General features: G+C 39.1%; 1 protein-coding gene across 2 annotated transcripts in view; it reads left to right on the forward strand.

Annotated features, from left to right (window-relative positions):
• The window catches only part of SORBS2 (sorbin and SH3 domain containing 2), a 211,340-nt gene that overhangs the window by 16,368 nt on the left and 169,914 nt on the right, over positions 1 to 25,058 (forward strand). The window contains exons 1-2 of one of the 2 annotated variants that reach the window (XR_006549128.1): positions 16,991 to 17,146; positions 17,545 to 17,684. The gene's annotated coding sequence lies outside the window, so the exon portion shown is untranslated. Of the gene's footprint in view, positions 1 to 16,990; positions 17,147 to 17,544; positions 17,685 to 25,058 lie in introns of those variants that run through there. The other variant, XM_044938350.1, reaches the window with a different exon arrangement.

Here is a 25,058-nt window from a genome sequence, read left to right on the forward strand (position 1 = left end):
AAGGAAATCTGTGGGGCATCAAAGGCCCTTAGACACCTCAACCTGATGTTGCAAAGCGAAGCAATAGAAATTAAAAACAAAATGAATCACTGGTTATACATATTTTATAAATTTCCTTTTATTGCCACAATTTGCCTCCACTTTAATTTGGGAGACTATTTGGAAGATGTACCACTAGAAATTGATCACAGCTTGAATTTTTTGTGCTCAATGTCAGTGGGCCTGTTTACTGGTGGTGATGGTTTTACCTCCGGATTAAGAATGATTAGTTCTACTTTGGAATCAAATACAGTTCAACTGGAGTTCGAAAAGAATTAAGAGTCTTGTGGCTATGTACACGTGGAACAATTTCCCTTTGTTAACCAGGGCACTGTGATCTAAAGGAGAAGTGGCCACTCTGAGAGCATGTGTGGATACTTTGAGGGAAAACAGTCTTATCTCTTTCACATTTTTAAGATAGGAACTAGAACCATAGATAGCCATTAAGACTCCTAACCTGTAAGCACTAACACACTAGGTGAAATAGATCCAGAACATTTAAAATAAGAAAAATAAGATGGAAAAAAGATGATTTCAAATTCAAAAGATCATTTCCAAAGCTTTCGTTGTTCAATATACATCACATGGCCTGTCTCACTGCTTTGGTTCTTCCATTATTCATCATTCACTTTCCACCAGGATTAAGTAAGCTTATTCCTGTGAGTGCTATATTAGCACTGTACTAACGTGAACAAAACAGAAGTTCTTGTCCCTGTGGAGCTTACAGTCTTAAGGTTTATTTATACTTTGTATATGAAGCTGAATGGCCTAATTCATGAATGTGTGAACCTATACACACAAAACATATGATGATATGAAGTGTGGAAAATTTTCTTAAACAATTACTGTATTCATAAATATATTTCCCAATTTTTTTTTCTAATGTAGATTGTGAATGTATGCATCCCATTGAGTGGTAATTAAATGGTGCATTGGCAAACTGTACTCATTCTAATTTAAATAGATGTCATTTTTAAGTTGCATTGAAAATAAGCATACTTTTCAGAATTAGGAAAATCTTTAACGTTGTTTATTAAAAATGCCATTTTAATAAGCATCATTAAAAACAGTATATTACTATGCTTTTAAATCACACTGACATCTTTTATTGCTTTTCCCCACATTCATGGTCTCCAACTCAATGTTCAAACTTTTTCAGAGGATATGGAATATTTATAACCAAACACCAAAATCAGCTCTTCTTTCCATTTATGGGATGTAAAAGAAGAAAGCAGTTTCAATGATACAGAATCAGTGCTGAGTTACAAAAGTCATTCATTTCAGGAAAATGTGACCAGGGAATCTCGAATTCTGCCCTAAATTAATAAAGCCAGTTGCTAAGTAATAAGTAAATTTTAGAGTTATTATATGTGAAATGAGAGATGCTTTCTACCCACCCAGAGGACTATTATAAGAATAAGGAAGTTAACATTCATGACATTAAAATGTGAAAGTTTCTCAGTATAGAGTTTTCTTTAAAAGCTAAAAATAGAGCTACCATATGATCCAGCAATCCCACGCCTGGGCATATATCTGGAAAAGACGAGAATTCTAATTGTAAAAGATACATGCACACCAGTGTTCATAGCAACACAAATTACAATAGCCAAGACTGACTAAGAAACTGACTAAGTGTCCATCAACAGATGAACTGATAAAGAAGATGTGGTATGGACTACTACTCAGCCATTTGCAATAACATGGATGGACCTAGAGGTTATCACACTGAGTGAAATAAGTCAGACAGAGACAAACATTATATGATACCACTTACATGTAGAATCTAAAAAAATTATACAAATTAATTTGTTTACAAAACAGAAACCAAGATACAGACATAGAAAACAAACTTATGGTTACCAAAGGTGAAAGGAGCGGGGAAGAATAAATCAGGAGTATGTGATCAACAGATACACATTACCATATACAAAACAGACAACAGGATTTACTGTGTAGCACAGGAACTACATTTAAATCTTGTAATAACCTATGGTAGAAAGATTTTACACACACACACACATACACAGGTATATATTGTTGTTATTTAGTTGCTAAGTTGTTTCCGACTCTTTTGCAAACCCATGGACGGTAGCCCACCAGGCTCCTCTGTCCATGGGATTTCCCAGACAAGAATACTGGAGCAGGTTGCCATTTCATTCTCCAAGGGATCTTCCCTACTCTGGGATTCAACCTGCATCTCCTGCATTGCGGGCAGATTCTTTACCACTGAGACACTGGGGAAGCCCTGTATAGGTATATTAATATATACAGACAATCCCAAGGACCAAGGAGCCTGGAGAAGTTGGACACAACTTAGCAACTAAACAACAGCAACAATATGTACAGATTATATATACATATAACTGAATCACTTTGCTGTATACTCGAAACAAATACAATATTGTAAATCAACTATACCTCAGTTTTAAAAAACGTTAAAGTTTCTTTTACGTGAAGAGACCATCTGTAACTGTGACTGGCTATCCAGATAAATGGAGTGAAATATGAATCCATATATTTCTTAACTCTTTGAAGGTGGAAATCATTCCAATTTTCGAGTCACGCAGCTACTCAGGTATCTTGTAATAATTCCCAAAGTTTATACCCCTTATCCATTTGGAGGAAACCATTAGTACATATCCAACAGATAAAATGACAGAGATACACTTATTTTCCTTGTAGAGCCACAGAGATTATCATGTAAGTGAGAATCAGGAACGTTTCAGTTTTAAGTGTGTTTTTGTGTGCAAGTGTGGGCACTAATCGGTATGTGTTAATAGACTGATTTACTCACTTCATTGTTCTTGTATTTTATATCTTAACCCAATGCTAGTGCCTCTGAGAACAAAGTTAACAAAACCACTGAAGCAGACAGTGGAGATAAGTAGTAAGAAACAAGACCCTGCATATCCTGCCTGCTGAAGTGTGTGAAACTAGAGCCCTGTTTCATCAACCTAGAAGTTAGCAAGGACCGTTCATAAGCCTTTTCATGACTGTACGTATATCATTTTTCGTTGAAACAGAAATGGCAAACACAGCCCTTGAGGCACTGCTCACTTTGATTTGGAAACTGTGCAAGAATTTACATGTGTAGGAAGACACTTCAAACTCAAAACTTCTAAATATACTAAGACAGTGAGAAGACGGTTGAGAAGCAAGAATACCAGCAAACTTACATAACCATTCCTCACCTTGTGTGTGTTCAAGATTCTTTACTATTTAAGAAGGAGAGGCATGAAATATTGCATTAAAAATCAAGATGAATTCAATGTTATGTCTGTCTCGAATGATTCTGTTGTAAGAAACTAATATATTCTGAAGGCAGCACACCAAGGTTTCCTTCTATAAATATATCGACTTATGTAACTATATTATATATAAATTATAAATGTAATTTATCACTGATTTGATCAATTATATTTTGATAAATCAATTATTATGACTACATTCTGAACAAGTTATGCATGAAACATGAAGGCTCTGATAACCTTGTGTTCAATTAAAATCCAGATAAGATGAGCTCCGCCTATGAATAGGAACGAGTTCTCCATGGAGACGGTTAGTGGACAGCATCATTTCATATGAACAGGGAAAGGACCTAGTACCCATCTCAGGGCACACAAAAGCAAGCTTTAAAAATAGCCTTAAGCTGAATTGTGGTTATAGGGGGAATGAAAGAGCCATAATACGTTAGCTGGAAGAATAAAATCATCACAGCAAAGATGACCTAACCTGGTCTAAATCTCTAAGTCAAACACTCCAAAGAATAACTGGAGCCCACAGCCCAGGGGATCAGGTTTTCACCAGATCACGTTCTTCAGTTTGTAGGTTGTGGTGTTTGTTACTACTTGAAATTTCCAGCACCTTTGTGGTTACCCAAAATAGAACGTGGTACAGAAGTCCAGTTTGGAGTCTCAAAGGTGTGTTCAAATGTGCACAAGTCTTTAAAAAGAGGCCAAGTGGATAGATCTTAATCAGGAGCAAGAAAACAGAGTTCGTGTTACAGAATGTTAGAGCCTTGCAATTTATAGCCCAGGTTTGGTTTGGCCACAGGTGATAGGCAGCGTTTGTTAAGACCTTCCCAATTCTTTCTTCTCTTACTCAACGTTGTATATGCAAATCTAAAGGCAACCTGATTTTAGCCCTCTTTATCTGTCTTTGCAGGTAGGATTCATTACAGAGTAGAATTGTAAAACTGGGCAAATAAGTGCACCCTAATGTAATGCTATTAAATGAACTCAGGGTTCTGTTTTTTTAGAAGAGTTTTACTAAGTGAGCCCTGCATTCATAAAAATAATTACTTGTTGAGAATTATCTCATTTTTTGAGTCATTTTTCTAATTATCTTAAATGGTATTCTTCTCCTTTGATGATTGATTCCAAGATCACTTTATTCTACTTGCGTGTCTGACTATGCCTCAATTAAAATAGACATAGTATTGAACTTTGAAGCTCTAAATTTTCTGTTTTATGAGATGGTCTATTAACTTCTTTCCCCCACTGAATCCCTTCTCATTGGAATTATTGCAAATAATTCTACTTCTCTACTGTTTGTGTCTGTTTTCTTATCTGTCTGAAAACCTCTTTTGGTTGAAGTTGAAGCCATCACTTGATACTTCAATGAGTCTACTACTGTGGATAGCATTCACTCTAATTTAGTTAACTGAGGGGTTGAATCCCAGTTTCGATCAAAGCGGCTCCCAGCGAAAGAAAGCAGCAGTCAGTGATGGAGGAGCCCTGGAGCTCATGGTACAGACCGACAGGACCCAGGGGGGCTGCTCATCCCAACTCGGGTCTCGAATCTGCTGTTGATGCTTGACCTTTCAGCCTCAGAAGGACAGGGTTTTTCAGACTCTGGCCCCAGTGATTTTCTATAAAGTGATCCTCTGTACCCCAGTGTTCTTTTTTTTTTTTAACTTTTAAATTTTATATTGGAGTATAGCTGTTTAGCAATGCTGTTGGGGATCAAAGAGAAATCAGGAGATCTGAGTTTTATATAAAAACTCCTATGAATCAAAGAAGAAATCAGACAACACTCACAGAAATCATGAACTAATAAAGAAAGAAAATATAGATGATACATAGACAGTTTCACTTAAAAACATTATTTATAATCCCCTCAGCTAGCAAAGGGATCCGTGTTAACAACCTTTCTCTGTCCCTTACAGCTTGCCTTTCCCTTCTAAATGTGTAAGGAAGAGGCTGTCTTTCAATTACTCTTTTTGTTGTTGTTCAGTCACTAAGTCGTGTCCTAGTCTTTGGACTGCAGCCCGCCAGGTTCCTCTGTTCATGGGATTTTCCAGGCAAGAATACTGGAGTGGATTGCCTTTTCCTTCTCCAGGGGATCTTCCTGACCCAGGGATTGAACCCATGTCCCCTGCTTGGCAAGACGATTCTTTACCACCGAGTCACCAGGAAAGCTATTTACTTTTCTACTTAAATCTATTCCCTAGAACAGTGGTTCAGTTGGTCAGTGCCTCTTTCACTTAAGCAAGTCAAGCTTGCCAGAAATTATCATCATTGTTTCAGTTCCCCATGCAGGGTATCCCCTTCATTAGATAAATATTCACGCAGAAGATTCTGGGGCCCAGACACTGTGCTGGGAACTGGCGATACTTATGGGCTTCAAAAAAAAATTTTTTTTAATCTTTTGGCCACACCTCAGGGCACACATGGCATGTGAGATCTTAGATCCTGACCAAGGATCAGACCCAAGGCCCCTGCGTTAGTGGTGCAAGGTCTTAACCACTGGATTGCCAGGGAGGTCCTGATACTTGTGTTTTTCAAGGGAGGCCAGTCCTCAAGGAGCCTACACTCTAGTAGAAAAATGACAGCAAACAGCAGCAACAACACACCAAACACTCTTCCCCAGCAGGTGCTTGACCAACTGGTTTTCCCACAGTCTCATGTCATCCTCTCAAAAGGCTCCCCAAAAGGTAGGGAATATTGTTTGTGTTTTACAGATAAAGAAAATCAAGGCTCAGACTAAGTAACTTGCTAAAAGTGACAGGGCTTGCTAAGTCTGAGTCCAAACCTTGAATCTTTTTTCCAGCAATGTACTTATTGCTATAATAGGGGTACTTATACTTCAGTTACGGAGAAGGCAATGGCACCCCACTCCAGTACTCTTGCCTGGAAAATCCCATGGACGGAGGAGCCTGGTGGGCTGCAGTCCATGGGGTCGCTAAGAGTTGGACACGACTGAGTGACTTCACTTTCACTTTTCACTTTCATGCGTTGGAGGAGGAAATGGCAACCCACTCCAGTGTTCTTGCCTGGAGAATCCCAGGGAAGGGGGAGCCTGGTGGGCTGCCGTCTATGGGGTCACACAGAGTCAGACACAACTGAAGCAACTTAGCAGCAGCAGCAGCATACTTCAATTAATCACTTACTAAATTGTAGTCAATGGATATAATTAGTGTGCATTTGTTTTTAGCAAAGATGGATAGAATTATAGCTCTGTTCCTCCCACTTGCTAAGGAAACGACAGACTCTTAAAGCGACTTACAAAGTCCACTCTTTTTTTTTTAAATTTTGCTTCTTCTGGTTTATTCCTTTTAATGGTAATAAATTTCCTCATCAACCTGTTACTCACCAAATAAGATGATGATAATGCTGTTGCTTTAAGGGGAAAATATCAATCATAGAGAAAGTCATTATCAAAGTCATTAGCAAAGATTGGGAATTTTCTTAATCCATCTGTTTGACAATTCCATGAATTCTTATTTAAAATTAAAAATTTTTAAAGCCCCATAAAAGTCTGAATGTGAGCTCTCTGAAATGAATTATAAGGAAATTAAACTCAGAATCTCAGTGTGTCCTATCCATTTCATTTTCCCCCATTCGCAAACTAAAAGAACACGTTTGCAAAGATCAATTACTACATTGACAAATAATTTTTTTCTACCTGACTTTTAAAATAACTGATGATTACTTTGTGCCGGGTATGGCTTTTTGTGCAGTATCTTCTGCTGCTGCTGCTGCTGCTGCTGCTAAGTCGCTTCAGTCGTGTCCGACTCTGTGCTACCCCATAGACAGCAGCCCATCAGGCTCCCCCGTCCCTGGGATTCTCCAGGCAAGAACACTGGAGTGGGTTGCCATTCCCTCCTCCAATGCATGCAAGTGTAAAGTGAAAGGGAAGTCGCTCAGTTGTGTCCGACTCGTAGGGAGCCCATGGACTGCAGCTCACCAGGCTCCTTCGTCCATGGGATTTTCCAGGCAAGAGTACTGGGGTGCCATTGCCTTCTCTGAATATCTTCTTCTATCCCCTTAATAATGCTCTATGGTAATTAAGTGGGCTTCCCAGGTGGCACCAGAGGTAAAGAATCTGCTTGCCAATGAAGGAGACGTAAGAGCTGTGGGTTCCACGGCTGAGTCGAGAAGATCCCTGGAGAAGGAAATGGCAACCCACTCTAAAATTCTTGCCTGGAAAATTCCATGGGTAGAGGAGCCTGGTGGGCTACAGTCCATGAGGCCACAAAGAGTAAGATACAACTGAGCGACTTGTCAGCTGAGGGAACTGAGACTCAGAGATCATGCCCAAACCAAGGAGCAAATAAGGGGCAGAACCAGAAAGTTAATTAAGGACTATTTATCCTCAAAGTGTGTGTTTTTAACTGTGTGTGTGTCATGCATCATTGAGACAATGATCATATCAACAGCAGCAACCAACACTTATGCCTATTGTATGCAAGGTATTGTCTTAAGACCTTTGCGTATATTAACTCATTCAATCTTCATACCAATCAGATGTGTTAAGTGCTGCAGTAATTCTTACTTTCTTCACACAAGAAAGAACTGTAGCTCAAGGAGATTTGGTAACCATGCTACTGAAGGCAGCCGTGTCAGATTCACTGGTGGCAGGCAGCCTCCAGACCCTTCCTGTCGAACGTCAAGCTCCTCACCAATATGGACAGAAAGACAAAACGGTTATACGTGACTGATGGTTACAAAATGGAATGTATTATACTTTATATTCATTTCTTCAATGTCTGGTGCATCCAGAAGCCATGAGATAAGAATGCTTAAAATAATTTCCACATTGTATGTGTATCTTTAGTTTTATTTGAAACTGAAAAAATTATTGGCTTCCTAATCCAACATGCTTTCGCCTCAGTTATGACTGAGAGCATTTACCATTTTAAGAAATCCTAAATAAAAAATTTTAAGATCTTTTAATACTCAAATACATCCTTCGCCATCTTCTCAAAATCACTTTTTTTTTTTTGTACCAAGGACAAATTCCATCATTCAGTTTAGCTTTTGAAACCTTGGTAAACTACACTGCAGTGACCCTGCTCCAAGTTTTCTGAACAATGCTCTGGCAATGTCCACTGAGAACAGGGTAAACAGTGGGTTCCTGTTTTCTATTTCCTGCAGACTATTATGATGTTCTTATTCCTCTTGATATCACTGATCACTAATTGTTAGTTTTAGGGAGAAAAAAAAAAAAAAGAGCCAACTACTCGATTATATTTCTTTAAAGCCGAAAAGGTTTGAATGCTGCAGCTCCTTGGGCTTCAAACATATCCGCTCTGTTTTTCACGGCAATTTTCAGTCCATTAGAAAATGATAATGGGCTTGAGACTGAACACAGCAACTCACAAGAGGTGAGGGTTAACTGCTGATGTCCAGAAGTACTTTCAGAACTTCTGAAACTATTTTGTATGTGATTGTCTTTATTATTTTTTTTATTGGAACATACTTGCTGTACAATACTGTTAGTTTCTGCTGCACAGCAGCACGCATCAGCTATATGTCTACATATATGCCCTGCCTCTGGGGCCTCCCTCCCACCCCACCCCATCCCACCCCTAGAGTTCATCACGGAGCACCCAGCTGAGCTCCCCTTGCTAAACAGCAGGTTCCCACTGGTTGTATATCTTACATATGGTAGTATATATGTATCAGTGCTACTCTTTCAATTCATTCCACCCTCTCCTTGCCCCTCTGCATCCACCATTCTCCACGTCTGCGTCTATTCCTGCCCTACACATAGGTTCATCAGTACCATTTTCCTAGATTCCGTATACACGTGTTAATAGATGATATTTGGTTTTCACTTTCTGAGTTAACTGCGCTCTGTATGACAGGCTCTAGGTTCATTATGATATCTTCATAGCCAGCCTAATAGTCTTCGGCTATCTTTCAGCCAGCCTGAGCTGAGAAACTCGTTCTTGGATGTTTGTGTCGGTATGCCTCTTCGTTTCCAGTGACCAGATTAACCAGGTGAGGGGCTGGTTTCCCCAAAACAACAAGGAGCCCGGGGTGGGTTCAAGGCTGCCTCAGCAGGTGCTTCCCAGAAGGACATCTGCATTTCCATCAGCTCAGAGGAGCAGTGCCAGGTGATGGGGTGAAGGGTAGAGGACCCCCTCCTCAGGAGGTTCTGTGTTAGCATCGCACCCGTGAGACGTCTTGCCTGTAGCTTATCAGCCTGAACAAACCACCAGGGAATCCCAGAAGATAAGTTTTTAAATAGACCTGTGACCAGGATTTTGTAGCAGCATTGAAAGCAAAAATGGATCCTCCATAGGTGGGAAGCTGCGTCTGCCACGACTGTGTTACAGTATTTATTTCTTTTCAAGCCATGAGTCTGGATATAGTGAGTGACTTGATTGTAAAATGAAATGTGTCAGAGAGAAACTTCATTCGAAAGTGACCCTTAAAGAAACCCTGGCTGAGAAAAAGAGGAAACTCACGAGAAGGTGAAAATGCATGCATTTACTTTGGCTCAGATGTCCATTTCCCACCCCTCTGCCTAAGCATACACTACCCACAGACAGGACAGGCCGTCCAGCACTTTCCTCTGGAGACCAGGCCAGTCCTGGCTCAGCCCAGAGTCTGAACAATGATTTCCCCCCTGTTTTTGGTAAAACTGAGCTATCATTACTCATTTCTTGACATTTCTAACATGCCTCTCCCATACCATCTCATTTCTTGTGTTTCCTTTGTTAACAAGACTATTGTTGCTGTTTTTAGGAGGCTGACCTTGCTGGTTAGACCGTTCCCACCCAAACTTGTCTATATCTGGCACATGGACAAATGAGCATATCTGTAGGCACTGAGGTTGATGTGGTTCCTACATCAGATGAGGTTGCTAACAGCCAAAGGTGACTGGCCCCAAAGCTCCAGGTGCCTTGGGTGTCACCTAGTGAGGTGACAACTGGAGGGATCAAGATTGCAGCAACATCTGTAACCCACCTGGGACACACCAACAGGCCACACGAAGAGGTAACAAGGTCTGGATTGCAGGGTGGATAACACAGAAAATATTAACATGTCCAGTATCTGAAAGCTCCCATTTCTAACCCACATTCATTTTAGGAAAATGTTTTTCTTATGCACTTGATATGACAAATCTATACAGCTCCTTCTAACCCTTGAATGCGGGTCCACTCTTCCTTATTATTCTTCACTCATATTTTGTCTCTGTGGGTTTCAAGGACATTTTTCTAACATTTTGTGTATTATTTATGTATGCCTGTCCTTGCAAAATTAACTTTTGTGGTCATAGTAACGATGGAAATATGCCATAGATGGTTGGGTTAATTAGTTTGTTTTTTGAATGCCTCAGAAAAGATATTTTTCATGCTCTGCCGTGATGATTTCAAAGTGTCTTACACGTGTACAAAAAGCATGATTTCAAAGTGTCTTACACGTGTACAAAAAGCATGATTTCAAAGTGTCTTACATGTGTACAAAAAGCACGATTTCAAAGTGTCTTATACGTGTACAAAAAGCACGATTTCAAAGTGTCTTACACGTGTACAAAAAGCATGTACACATGTACAAAATGGTACATCTTCAAACATCCTTAGGCTGTAACCAGTGTCATTGTGCCCAGAAGAAAGTGTCTCACAGCCTCTTCCCAGGCAACAGGGCAAAGACCAGCCCCCAGTCTCCAACTCAGCTCTGTATTCCAGGCCACACAAAGCTCCCTTTCCTCTCCTGTGCCAGAGAACAAGATCACATATCTCCCAGTTTTTCGACAGCCAGTAATTCCTGGTGTGTTTATAACTAATGCGCTATATGGACATGACAAAGGGTTTCATGCCACTCGAGTGACAATGGCCTGAGCAGGCAGTGCTGTGGGTGAGATACTTCATGTCTGTTTGTCTGCTCATCAAGTATCTATAAAAAGCGTCAGGTACGGCTTGCAGGAAGCCATGTGGTATAACTGTCTAGTAATACACAAATACGTCATTCTCTCAATAACCCTAATCAAAAGAAATTTTGATCAGGGATCCCAGTTGAGTGATTAATACACCCTAATGGAGTATTACATGATTTTTAAACAGATCTGGAGAGATGATGCATGAATGCAGGTATCGATTTATTTCAAGCCTATTTTAGAAGATAAATGCAAGTTATTAAGATAATAGATTATATCCCGAGGAGGAAAACAAGTGCTGATTCTTTAAAAACTTTTTAAATCAAATATGTAACCAAAAAGCAATACCGTTCAGAGAATCCTCTTGGTTGGAAACAGCTGCTTAATCAGAATACAGAGTTTTTGCTTTTTAGAAGATAAGATACTTTTATAAGCTCTCATTTATATATAACAAAAATACCATCATGTGTTACTTAATGCCTTGAGCAGAACTTACTGAATTGCTTCTTTATTCAGCAAATGCACACTGAGCCCTCCCTCAGTGCCAGGCACAAATATAACACACCTGTCAGGGGTTCGATGGGAATCAGAGGAGTAATCCATGAATCGATCACTCAAACAAAGGCAACATTTGATGTTGGAGGGAACGCGAGGAACACGATTCTTTAAGAGTTAAAAACAAAAATGCTTGACCTTGGCTAGAGCAGGGAAACCCATCCTGAGGAAAAGGCGCTTGAGCTGACAGCTGAAGGGTGCCTGGCATCCACGTCAAGCAGGGCAGGCGGCAGGGAGAGGGAATGAAGCACACACACAGTTCCTGGTCCAACCCAGGAACTGAGGGGAGGCCAGAGAAACTGGAAGAAAGGGAGCTAGAGGAGGGAGGGAGATGTGTGTGGGGATGAGAAGAAGCAGATCGACCAGAGCCTTAAATAGGCCCCTTTATGAAGGCTTATTTTGATGATTTTTCTACCATATGTAGCAACTGTTGCATATGCTCAATTTCAATGGAATATAAATATCGAGATCTAAGTCATAGTTATATAAAACAGCAGAGGCACTTGCTAAATACACACGGAGTTCAGACAGTCAGTTTAAAAACAATAAGGTTTTCACTAGAAAAGTGAGTTGTAACAAAGGTTTTAAGAAGTTATTTCTATAGAATCTCTAGCACCTGATAGATAGAATCTCTAGTCTGAATTGTTCATTCAAACACTCACCTTATTTGGTAAAATCCAGTCCCAGATTGGATAATGGCAAATGGGATGGCAAGTCACATTTTGTTTCATGTCAGTAAACCAGGAAGCAGAAATAGGTGACATATGATTTGACAACTTTAAAATAATTATGCCTGCAGATGTGGATCATGGGGGTGAGCGGGAATGGCCAAATGGGATCTCTTATCAGTCCAAGCAAACGTTGAGATGTTCGAGTTAGGAATGGGGTTTATATAGCTCAATGTTTCTGCCTCCATTTTAGGGTATCCTCTCAGAGGACTCGTATGACTGGTCTGAAACCATTCAACCCATGGGCTTGGGTTTCCCCACTTGGTGCATTTATTCACTGTTCAACACACTGAACTTCTTGGAGACGACCCTGCTGACACTGAGTGTGTGATGTTTCTAAGCATCACTAGTTTCTTTGCACACACACGTGGTTCACTATGTTTCAGGTGGTTGAAGCCGACAAGTGTAAAAGATGTCAGTACGCTTAACTGAGCCTTCATTTTGCATCCAGCATGCCTGCTTTGGGGGTCCGCCCCTTCCTTTCATCACCGTTATCTGATTTCTATCATTTCTATAGGATCAGAATCTGACTGCCTTTTCAGTACATCTTTGAAACTCATGCCAGTGTTTCAGGCAGACCTGCTGCCTCTCCCTAAGTACTAAAATATCTAAGAGAATGATGCATTGTTCTCCTGGAAAATTAGACAATGCTACCCAACTGACATGACCATGAAAGCCTTCAAACATTTATAGTGCAACTCACTTTTCAAAGGACTTCGGGGGGTGGGGGTGGGGGGAGAATGTGTAACCTAGAAAACAATATTCATGGGAAAACTACATTCACTTCCTTCCTTACTGAGATCCTCTCAAATCATAGGAAGCGATGAGGAATCAAATGAGAATTTGGAGTTCTCTTGGGGAAAAAAATTTAAACAACTCTCAAAGAAGCCCTCACAACGCATGTATTGAAGAAACCACGCACATAAAAGTCCCTAGAAATCATCATGGTATCTGAAAACAAACTACCATGTTTGGCCATAAAAGAAAACCTGCACAGTTACGTTTTAATTATTTAACCAATAACATTAATAGCATTTGCAACATGCCAGACTTTTCTACATTCCTTTGAAATGACACTCTTCTAATCCTCACAACAGCCTACTGAGTAAGTCCTATTTAAAGAAGAGGAAACAGAGGCACAGGGAAGTGAAGTAACTGGCCCAAGGTCACACCAAAGTGGATTCAAACAGACACACTGTCCCAGACTCTCTGCTCTTAAGCATTACACACTTTTTTAAGTTTTCTGAAACAATCAACCAACCAGTAAGACCTAAAGCTACAGATGATCGCTGCATACAGAACTGGGAGTTTTAAATATGACTGGTGTGGGTCCACATTTTCTCTTACAGCGAGGATTTCATTTTTAGGAAGCCCTTTGAGCCCACGAGGCTTTGGTGCCACCTGAAAAGGTGAGAAGGCATTTGGCAAACCGGTGAAAGCATTCAAAATAACGTGTTCACTTAACGGTGGGGCAAAGGACAGCAGAAGCCTCTCTTCTCCAAAATGCCAATCTCTTGTGCTTCGAACAATTGGAGGGTTACCTGAGTTAATAAGATCCTTCCTTGAGACATAAATACTTTCTAGGATGGTTTGTTCTACATCAACTGTGCCTTAGTTACAGCTTCGATTAGACCAATACTTAGCTGAAAACAGTCTCAGTATTTCTTGTGTGCTATGGAGGGAGAAAAAGAAGTGAAACGCTAAACTGACTTTCAACGTTTCCGTCCATTTCCCCGTTCCCTCTTCATCTCTGAAGGATTATTCCTGCTCTAGCCTCTGAAACCAAGCCTGTCCTTCTGGAGAGTTTAAGAATCTCAGTGAACATGGTGGCCAGGGCACCAGGCAATTAGGTTCTTATCTTTTTCTTCAGAGCCTGCATTGCTGCCCGGAATCTTGCGAAATGTCCTGATTCCTCCAAACATTAGATATTGATCTGTGGACCACTCTTTTAAGTAGCAAGGATCAGGAGCAGTGGTTCTCAAAGTATGGTCAAGAATCACCTGGGGACTTGTTAGTGATCAAAATCTCAGGCCCCTCCTCAGACATACTAAGTCAGAAACTAGGGCTAGGACCCAAGAATGTGTCTTTTGATGAGCCTTCCAGGTGACTCTGATGCTTACTACAGTTTGAGAACCACTGGCCTAGATGGCACTGCCTGATAAAAATATAATATAAGTCACATTTATAATATAAAAGACTTTGGCATTTTAAAAAATAAAAAGAGGTAAAATTAATTTTAACAAAACATTTAACACAAGAGGTCTGCAATACTATTTCAACATATGATCAAGACTTCTTAAAAATTCTGCTTACAATCTGCTTTTCATATTCAAAGTCTGGTATATATTTTACACTTACATGACATCTCAGTTCTGACAAACCACATGTGGCTCAAGAGCCACATGTATCCACCACAGTAGATAGGCAGGCTCTAGACTTAAATAAAATCAGTCCTGAATATTCATTGGAAAGACTGATGTTGAAGCTGAAGCTCCAATACTTTGGCCATCTGATGCGAAGAGTTGGCTCATTAGAAAAGACCCTGATGCTGGGAAAGACTGAGGGCAGGAGGAGAAGGGGACGACAGAGGATGAGATGATTAGATAGCATCACCAACTCAATGGACAGGAATTTGAGCAAACTGTGGGAGTCATGAAGAACAGAGGAGCCTGGAGTGCTGCAGACCACGGGGTTGCAAAGTGTTGGACATGATTTAGCGACTCAACAGCAACAACAACAAGGCTTAACAGTGATAATATCATTAACTTTTATGCTTTCTGTGTATCAGCCATTACTTGGTTAAGCATTTTATGTGCATAATCCTATAAACCTAACCACAACTCTATGGATTGGCATTGTTATTACCCCCATCTTATACAGAAGAGTTACGCCAAAGGCCTATTTAATGTTTCATCAATATAAGAAGCCCACTCTAATATAAGCATTTCCGAATGATTTTAAATCAATTTTTTGGTAAAAAACACAAAGTAAAAAAAAGAGAAATAAAACCATTAACAGTACAGTTGATATAACTGTTATGTTATTAATAACTTACAAAGACATAGTAGTTGGGTAAGTACTCTAACCTTTAAAAATATGCCTCAATTTGCACTCTTCTGTGATGCCAAATCTGTTGAAAAGTACTTATGGACAGGCTGTCTCGACAGTCAGGATCTTTGGGGAACAAAGGAGTCCTGGGTGAGTTACTTGGCAGGGTAGGACTCATCCTAAATGGAACAGGGAGCTGGGTCATAACCTGTTCATTCAAGTGCAGATTGACATAAAATGATTCTAAAAATAGTTCAACACGAAGCAATGGGCTTCTCTCAGTATTGGTGTGAAAAGCACCCAGTTTGTAATTTAAAAATAATGGTTGACTTAGTACTCAAATAGTTAATCTTTATCTGTTCCCTTAACTTCCACAGTTTCTCAAGGAAGGTCCATTTTCAAATGTATTTTCCTTTTCATTATAAACTACTCTAAGGAGAAAAAGGAAAAGCAGTTAAAAAGTTTAGTTCCTGTTACATGGCATAGTGATTTGGTATTTCTATACATTTCAAAACGATCACTAGAGTAAGCCTAGTCACCATCTGTCACCATACAAAGACATGACATAATTATGGACTATATAAAATCCCCACACTGTCCATTTCACACCTTGTGACTCAGTTTATTTTGCAACTGGAAGTTCATACCTCAATCTGCCTCACCTACTTTTTTCCTCAGTATTTTCTCTAATCAGTTACAAGGAAAGAACTGAATTTGATGTGAGCCTCTGGTAGCCAGCCTTCATAATATTAACTATAAAATATATCAGGTGGTTTTTATAATAGACTAAGATCATCTTTCATCTCTCAGCAGTACTTCCTGACTGCATAAGCGTTTTCTTTGTTACAAAGAATAGGGAGTTCAGAGGTTTCGGGGATTTCATCTAGAACAGAGGCTTTTATACAAATACTTAAGTGTTTCCTTGGTAGGAAGTAACTAATTTTCCTTTTTCGGGATGTTGCAAAAAGCCTAATGAAGCAATGGAAGTCAGGAGTCGTCTGATGACGCATATATTCCCTGGGTCAGAGTAAGAAATCTCCACATCTCCAGTTGCCATGGTTTAAATAGCCTGTGGAAAAGAAGCTGTAAACGTCTGTAACAAATTCTGTCCTTACTCTCGCTGCGTTTGTGTGCTGTAAACCTTTCGAGGCAAAGAAATTAATTTTGTCCACTATTGTATTCTCAGAGTGCTTGGCATATCACAAGTTCTTGCCACGAAAATGTTTGTTGAATGAATGAATACAATTTCCACATCTTAATTCATCATTCTACAAACGAAAGCTCCGAGTTTGCCAGTCATTGCTGGTGACCCAGTCTGAAGTATTTCTTCACTGGCCTTTGGAGTGGGGAGAGAGCAGGGGATGGGTGCCTGTCTGCGTCTTGTCACTGAATGGCCCCCAATCTCTGCCAAGAGATAAGAAATGTCAACAGCTTAACCCAGTAGCTTTCAAAAATAGCGTGGTTGATGAGACTGGAAATGTGGGTGTGGGCTAGAAATAAATCATTTGTCTTCAGTCTTAAGGAGGATAGGCTGACAACAGTTATTCCTCCCAGAGAGAAGCCTAAAATATTTTTTAAGACCCATATAATTCGGCCAGGAACTATCAGAAGAAAAGCCTTTCCTCTCAATACGGCATAAATAGGATATCTGATTTTCGACGAATCAGGTGAATCGTTTTGAAAACGCAAGGATTATGGCAAAGTACTATGTTTCTTTAAGATTCCAGTTAAGTTTTTTTTGTTGTCGTTACTGTGTGCTTTGCTTTCAATCATGCTGGCAGTTTTCCTCAAAATATAAATGAATATTTGCACAGTGAAGCAAGTTGTTGTGGGTTTCCTGGTTTGTGTCCCTGCCCCCCCCCACCCCACCCCCCGGGGGTGGGGGGCGGGATGTGGCGATCCAGGCAAGGTTTTTTCATCCCTTGCAGACAACCCCGGCTGCTGTTAAATGCTGAAAATAGCTCAAATGCTCTCAGAACAGTAGCACCACCCAGCAGCTGAGATTCTTTCCCTCTCTCACTTGCCTTCTCTCTTGCCCCCCCCCCCCCACCCTTTTTTTTTTCAGACTCTTGGATTGGACTTAATCTTAAACCTCTGGAGTTCAAGACCTTTTAAAAAGGGCTAAATAAACAACCTCCACATGTAAAAGGCCACTGACTCCTACTTCCTCTCTTCAGAGCAACTGTTGAACCTGGCTGCCTGTAGGTAAGATTTTTTTTTTTTTTTAATTCTGGAATTATTTTGTTGGTTTATGACATGGACTCAATGTTTTTTAAATAACTTGTCAATGGTGAAAATAAGCAGGGGAATGGGGGGGGGGCGGTGCTGGGGGTGCTGAACGCCCTCCAGGTAGATACGGTGTTCCAGAGTCCAGCAGCAGCCTGCGTGCGTTTCTGCGGCTGCAGCTTTAAACAGTGCTGAACGCGCTGTGCACAATGCTGACCTGCAGAACAGACCTGTCTGTGACTGCGCCAGAGCCGAGGCAGAACGCTAATTAGGCCTCCTTGCCAGGGTCGTCCCAGAGCCTTTCAGACACCCTCATTTTCTTGTTTAGACGGGGTTTACTTATTTTTAACTTTCTAAGGGCATTTTTTTTTTTAAGGGAAAAGATGCAACTACCTGAGTAAAGGAGCTAGATTAGTGATTTATTCTTTAAGGACAATGAGACGGCTTTGTCTTATTACCTTCTTTCACCACTGTTTTGTTCATTGCTACTGTGGAATTAGAACAATTTTTTGTTTGCTTTTGTATTGCACCATTGTACCACAATTCCGTGACTCAGTTTTGAGGTTTCTGTACCTAGCTGATGGTCTTTGGCTAGCAGGTTTCTTTCTCTACTGTGGCAACATAATAGTTTGGAGGGTTTTCTGTGCTTTTCCCCCTCCCCCACCTTACGCTTGGTCTTGACATTTTGCAAAGCACTTTGATCTGTGGACTTTAACTTCAAACATGGCATTTACTTTGATTGTGGGTATTTACTATGTTCAGTAAAAAGTCTTCTTTTTTGTTTAAGGCGTTTATATCATTTTCATGGAATAATGTATTGGGTTTTGGTTTTCTCTCACTGATATGTGTTAGGTTTTATTAGTACAGGGACCCCCCCTCCCCTCAGCAGAAAAGCAAAGACTATTCTATGGCAGGTTTCTCTGACCATCACAGAGTTTATGACAGCTCTCTGCTCCACTCAGCAGATGTCTAAAATCAAGCAGGAAATAATGGTGCACAAACCAGACTATCAACCCCTCATGTAAGTAAGTGCCTCTAAATTGCCATATGCCTTGGGGCCTTATTGTTGCTTTTTAACATGGACACTGAAATCCTTGGAATTTAGAGATTCTTATTTCCAAAGAAGTTTATTGGTATCTCACCATATGTCGAAAGAAAGCATGCATTTTAAACACACATCTTCCGGGTAATTTTTTTTTTTTTTTTTTCAAAAAAGAAGAAAAAAATTTTTTAAAGAAATAAAGGAACATTTTAAAAAGGAAAACTAGAAAAAAAGGAAAGGAGAAAAAAAAATTCTCTGTAGCCAGAAATCTGTTATGCTAGTGAAACTTCTGCTGAATGAGGGATAAGGAATGAAAAAAATGTATTTCCTAAAATAGGCAGAGTGTAGCGCTTTCTAGCCATTCAGTCAACTTTTAGATGTTCTCTTTGTTTTAGAGAAAATTCGTGGGTATACCACATTTGTCTGTCACTCTTTTCTTCTCTACTGCAAACAAAGGGTATTTTCAAAGTCCTCAGCCAGATACTGAGTTTGTTGTCTCCTGGCCATCTGGCCTTGCGTCCTGGTGAAGGTGAACAGTAGGACGAGCCTAAGCCTGTCAGGAGACTAAGTGCCAGGCAGGGGCCCTGGCTCCTCAGAGCTGATACAGGACGCACCCTGTGCTCTGCATCATGCTGACAAGGAAGGAAGCCAGTGGCCACTGGACTCAGGTTCAGAGGGTGGAGCTAGGGAGTAAGTTATGGGAGACGTCCCTCTGGATTAGAAGCAGATGCACTATGATCTCTAGAACTGGGACTGACATTGTAGGAAAACCTAGAGCTGTTCAGTCTAATTTTTTTTTTTTTTTAATTTCCCAAAGCTGGACAGTTAATTACTAACTTTCTCTCTTCAGATCTGCATTATAGAGCTTTTGAATCATCTCATTTCTGTGATGTGTGTATAGTCAAAACTTAAAATCCTCTGGTCATTTTGAGCATATCCTTCACTACCTTTGGTGGGGGTCTAGAATACTCATCCCTTTAATACTGGGCATTCTTGATTTGGCATTGCTGAGGAGAAATGTGCTGCTAAAAAGGCAATGCTAGTTAAATGCTAGTTAAATGGCAACCCACTCCAGTGTTCTTGCCTGGAGAATCCCAGGGACGGGGGAGCCTGATGGGCCGCCGTCTATGGGGTCCCACAGAGTCGGACACGACTGAAGCGACTTAGCAGCAGCAGCAGCAGTTCAGTTGCAGAATCCAATGGCTGAAATGTGTTTGGAATGTGACAGAGGCCATTCCATTCTTGAGCAAGCCATTTTTTTCCTGTTCTGTTGGGTTTTTTTGTTTTCTTTTGCCTCTTAATTTTACTTTGAAACTTTGGCTTGTTTGAATGTGAAACTCAAGGAGAAAGGTAGCCAAAACCACTGAGTTTCACACAGCTTCCACATGAAAGAAGTATTCTGCCCAGCCTTGCTCGAAACTTGGCCCACGTTTTGCCAAAAGTTTCATGAATGTCACTGAGCCTGGATTTGAAACCTAATCCCAAGTCAAGTGACTTCTGATGACTTTGAGGCTGTCCTGTAGAAGTACAGAATCTATCAAACAAGGGCACCCCTTATTTTCACATCTCTGACTATAATTTCATGTATACACACATTTTTGCAATAAACTTCCATTTGTTCTGTGATACTTTAAAGCCAGGTTCAATCCTAACGTGAATTTTTATCGCTGGGGTATTGAAGCAATTGGCAAATAGAAGTCTGCATTTTTAAATTCCAACACAGTCTGAAGCAAGTGGTGTGAACATGTTGGTATAATTCAGCTAAAGGAAGTCAGTCCCAGGAGAGTCATGGAGTGGCTTTCTTTGCTTAAATATACTTCTGTGCTCATGTGGAACAAACAGTAACATTTTGTCCAGGTCTATCTGCTTGACAGTATGCCTTTTGTTCGTTCTCCAAAAGTGGTGTCAAATATATTGGTGGAAAAATAATAAACTTACAGATTTTTTTTTTTTTGGCCTGCTCAACTGACACACTCCTAGGGAACATTGTATGCATTGAAAAGTAACATTACTTGTAATGTATACTGAGGGTAAAGGAATCCTCAGCAGTCAATTTTCTTCAGAAGAGCTTGACCTCGAGCTGTTGTGTGACAGTCCAGTGGGTTGGGTTGTGAAGTAGTGTGTGTTTTGAGTGGCTGGAAGGAAGATGGGATTTGTAAACTTCCTTCAGCAAATGTTACATTTACACGAAAAATAACTGAGAAGAAGAAGGGGACAAAGATGAGAGCAGAGCACTGGAAGTAAGAGGAGACCATCTGGTGCAGAGGGTGAGGAATCAGGACTGTTCAATATGACTTCTTTAACTCGACTTTGTCCTAGAAACTAAAACTCGACCTGCAAAATACCCACACCTGTAATTTTATTTAATACTCAGGATTATCAGAGATAATAGACTGTGTTTTTATTTCACCCTATGCATAGATGTTTCACATTCAATAACTGGTTTCCTGGATCATCTGTCTTAAGGTAGGGTGGCATTCCTATTAATATGGGGTTGGTCATGCAGGCAGTGTGTTCCCAGTGTACAGGTGAGGACACTGATCCCCAGCGTTGCCACGGTATCTATTTTACATCCCTAGAAAATAGCCAATGGCAGGTTGGCTCTCATATCAAGAGTTTTCAAAGTGTACCATTCCATCTCATTACATAATAGAAAGCTATAAAACAAGTTAAAAATAGTAGCCAAAGGGTAATAAGAAAATGGTTAGTCCAAGCTACGAGAGCACTAGTTGGAATCATAACAATTTCTCAGTTTCTATACTTCACTGAGAAATAATAATCAAATAATCAAAAGTGGGATGAAGGTTACAGAGAAAGACAAGCATGGGCCAGTGGTATAATGAACCAAAAGTTATGACTTGGTGATCAAAACAAGATGCAGGTCAGTGAAAAGAATCGCGTTAGTAACTTGATACAGCTTAAATAAAATAATGTACTTGCTACTGAAAGGTCAATCCAGTATTAGAAAAGATAGGACAGAAACACTAATCTCTTGTTTTGAAGATAAATTTGGGCTTGAAAAAAGAAAGTGAATTTAGTTTAATGGAAAAACACATGTACAGCTTGTGTTATTAAAGCACTGTGTTTTGGTTACTTTGACCTGATACAAATCCTGGTCCAAGCACAACTTTGAATTGGTTTAATTCTAGTGGAGCCGTTGCTCTTGACATGCATTCAGCTCAGTGGTACTTCTCTTGTTCAATTTTGCAGACCTAAGAAATTTGGTTGGTTTCGAATTTAGCTCCAAGCAGTGTTCGACCTGACCATTTAAATATTTTAAAACCACATAACACTCAACTTTAGAACAAATTCCTAGTGTTAAAAATACCTAAGAATGTTGAAAAAGTTATGTATAGGTACACTGTCTGCAAATTTAATGAGCATACAACCAAATATAGTTAACAAATACAGTTTTGATCTGTAGATCAAAACTATTTTCTATTCCACATTTATATGTTTTACTATGAAAGTATTCACTTTAAAAAAATTTTTATTATACTGGGATTAAAGATCATGGTTAAGGACAGAAAACTGGGACTTCTCTGTCAGTCCAGGGATTAGGACTCAGCACTTTTACTCCTGAGGGCCTGGGCTCCCCACGGGTTCAACCTCTGAGTGGGGACCTAAGATCCCACAAGCCGCAGGGCGTAGCCAAAATATTCTCTTAAAGAGAAAAGAAAAGAGAAGCATGGAAATCTATCCCCAAACAAATATGGCTGAGTAAATGTGCAGTTAGACTAGAAACCACATCCTTGTGGTACCAGCAAAGCCAAGTGTTTGAAGGTATTGTCTGGCATCTGGTTGACCTTCACGGGGACATCTGTGAATAGTCCAGAACAGTGGGTCTGTACTGAAGCATTCAGCAGGGGAGTGTTGGAGATTAAGGAGGAAGTTTTGCACTAATTCAAGAAGGATGCTAAATGTCAAGCTAAGAGATCCACACCACTTTCTGATGTAAGAAGTGGTCATTATCCCTGACTGTACAGGGCAGTAAAATGATAACTTTGGGAAGAAGTAAACAGCTTACAGAGTATCACTTCTTAGTGGTTGAGATTTTAAAAAAATTAAATTGCTTTGAATAAAAATCTTTGAAATATAAATTTTTTAGTATTTTTATTTAATTAAATAAAATTTTAAATAAATAAACTCATTCTGTTTATAAATGTTTTATAATTTGAAATATAAATTATTTTACTTATAAAATATAAACTATTTTATAAATTATTTGCTACAAAACAACAATTTACTATTGATGAGGGGCATAAAATTAAATCACTGAAATTTTCTTTTTATATCAAATATGACTTCATTCAAAGCAAAATAAAACCAAAAGTACATATAAACAAGTTCTAAACTTTATATTGATATCACAAAAGACTGTGGCTTATGATGAGAAACTTTTAAAAACCAAGTAAAAGACTGAGAAGCTGAGTGAAATGGTAAATTCGGTGACAGACAATTTTTTGTAGAAAAAATAATGAAAGTTGACTTTGTAAAAAAAGAAAAAAACTTTTTTTAAGATGACTATTAGTTTTCAGTATAAAATATATTTCATTTTAGTGTTCAAGCTACTTTACTTTAAAAATGAATGGATGAATTTTATATTCCAAAATTAAAGTTGGCATTTGCACTTTGTCTCACATGGTGAGATCCATCACTTAATAGCCATAGTTTGTGTAAAAACTTGCCTGGAAACGAAGCGATAATATTTATGCTAAGGTAAGAAAATTTGATTGCAGTGAGAGTTTTATCCTCTTCATAATATTTTACCTATTTTGTATATTGAAATTAAACAAAAAGCATTGAGGTTAAAAATCACTTGTGCCTAAATCATGTACATCCTTTTCCTAATCAACATTCTGAATGACTATATAAGAGCATACAAAAATTACATGTAAAAACACTTGGCAGAAGACCAGTTTGCGTTTTTTAATGAACATTATAGCTTCTTTCACTTAACACATGACGTGCTTTTTAATTTAAGAAGAATGATCTTACATATAAATCAAAAAGAAACAAATTAAGAGGTTACTAGTAAATGCAAATGGTGTTTTAAGTGACCACAAATAACTACTTTTAATATCCTAGGCATTTTCATATTTATTGAGTGAATATTGTCCTAAGGGTCTTTTTATATTGCTTCAGTCTTTGCTTCTTAAAGACTGCCGCCACCATCCTATACATGAAGCATATGGAGCTTGAGGTTTAAAACTTTACACTCTGACACTCTGACTACTGATCAGTCTCAAGGTAGAAGACATTGAAAAATCCAAAACAACTTTTCAAGTTAAAAATTCACAACCAGACATAGGAAAGAATTGCTTTCACCTTAAAGAAAAAAAGAAGCATCAATTAAAAACCTGTATTATAAAAGATGCACTTAAAAAATATGATTCTCAGATTCTGGTTACCTTGGGGGACATAGGGAAGATATTTTGATCAGAGGCGTGTACCACAGAATTTAATTGAATTCATAATGGCTTATATTTTAAGATGAATCGTGGGTACATGGATATTTTTATATTATTCCTTTATCTTTCAAATGGCTGAGTAAATGCCGGCATCTTCCATGCCTTAAATTTAAGATAAACATTGTATATAATGAAAAAAATTTAAATATATTTCTCAGCTGCTAATATTGAGAAGACAATATTAATTTTAGTGAAAAGCGATTTTATAACATATAGGCAAGCCTCTCGATGGCACAGGACCACAGCAGTGGTTTGATATGTGTGAGTTCCCAGTTAATGTTATCCTGTGCGAAGTAAGGACTACCTATGTTTAATATAAAGACTTCACTCTGTAACTTAATAACACATTTCTTAAAATTTATTAAAAAAATTTACATACACACAACTGTTCCTTAATTTTCACACTAACAGTTTGATATCATGTGGGGGGCGGGGGGAATCCAGTGATTTTTCATGATCATTTGGCAGGTTCCTGAATCAAATTTTCATTCTGATTTTTTTGTTTGTTTGTTTGTTTTATCCATAGAGTTATTTCAAAATGCTAAAATGGAAAAGCTGACAGGCAGCACTATCTTTTTAGGAGGTTTGATGAATGATGGATTATACCAAATAACTTTTTTCTTTTTTTTTTTTTTCATTTTACACTTAGTCTAAAAATTCAGTACAAGCCAAAAGTCCCTTATTTTAAATCACAGAATTCAAAGAAAATATATTTCCTAGGTTTCCAGGCAAAGCCTATCAAAACATTTGAATTGTAAATAATAAACTCATTGAAGAAATTGTGATGTTCTGATCAGATCAGATCAGATCAGTCGCTCAGTTGTGTCTGACTCTTTGCGA

The sequence above is a fragment of the Bubalus bubalis genome, chromosome 1 (genome assembly GCF_019923935.1).
Source record: "Bubalus bubalis isolate 160015118507 breed Murrah chromosome 1, NDDB_SH_1, whole genome shotgun sequence".
Taxonomy (NCBI): Eukaryota; Metazoa; Chordata; class Mammalia; order Artiodactyla; family Bovidae; genus Bubalus; species Bubalus bubalis.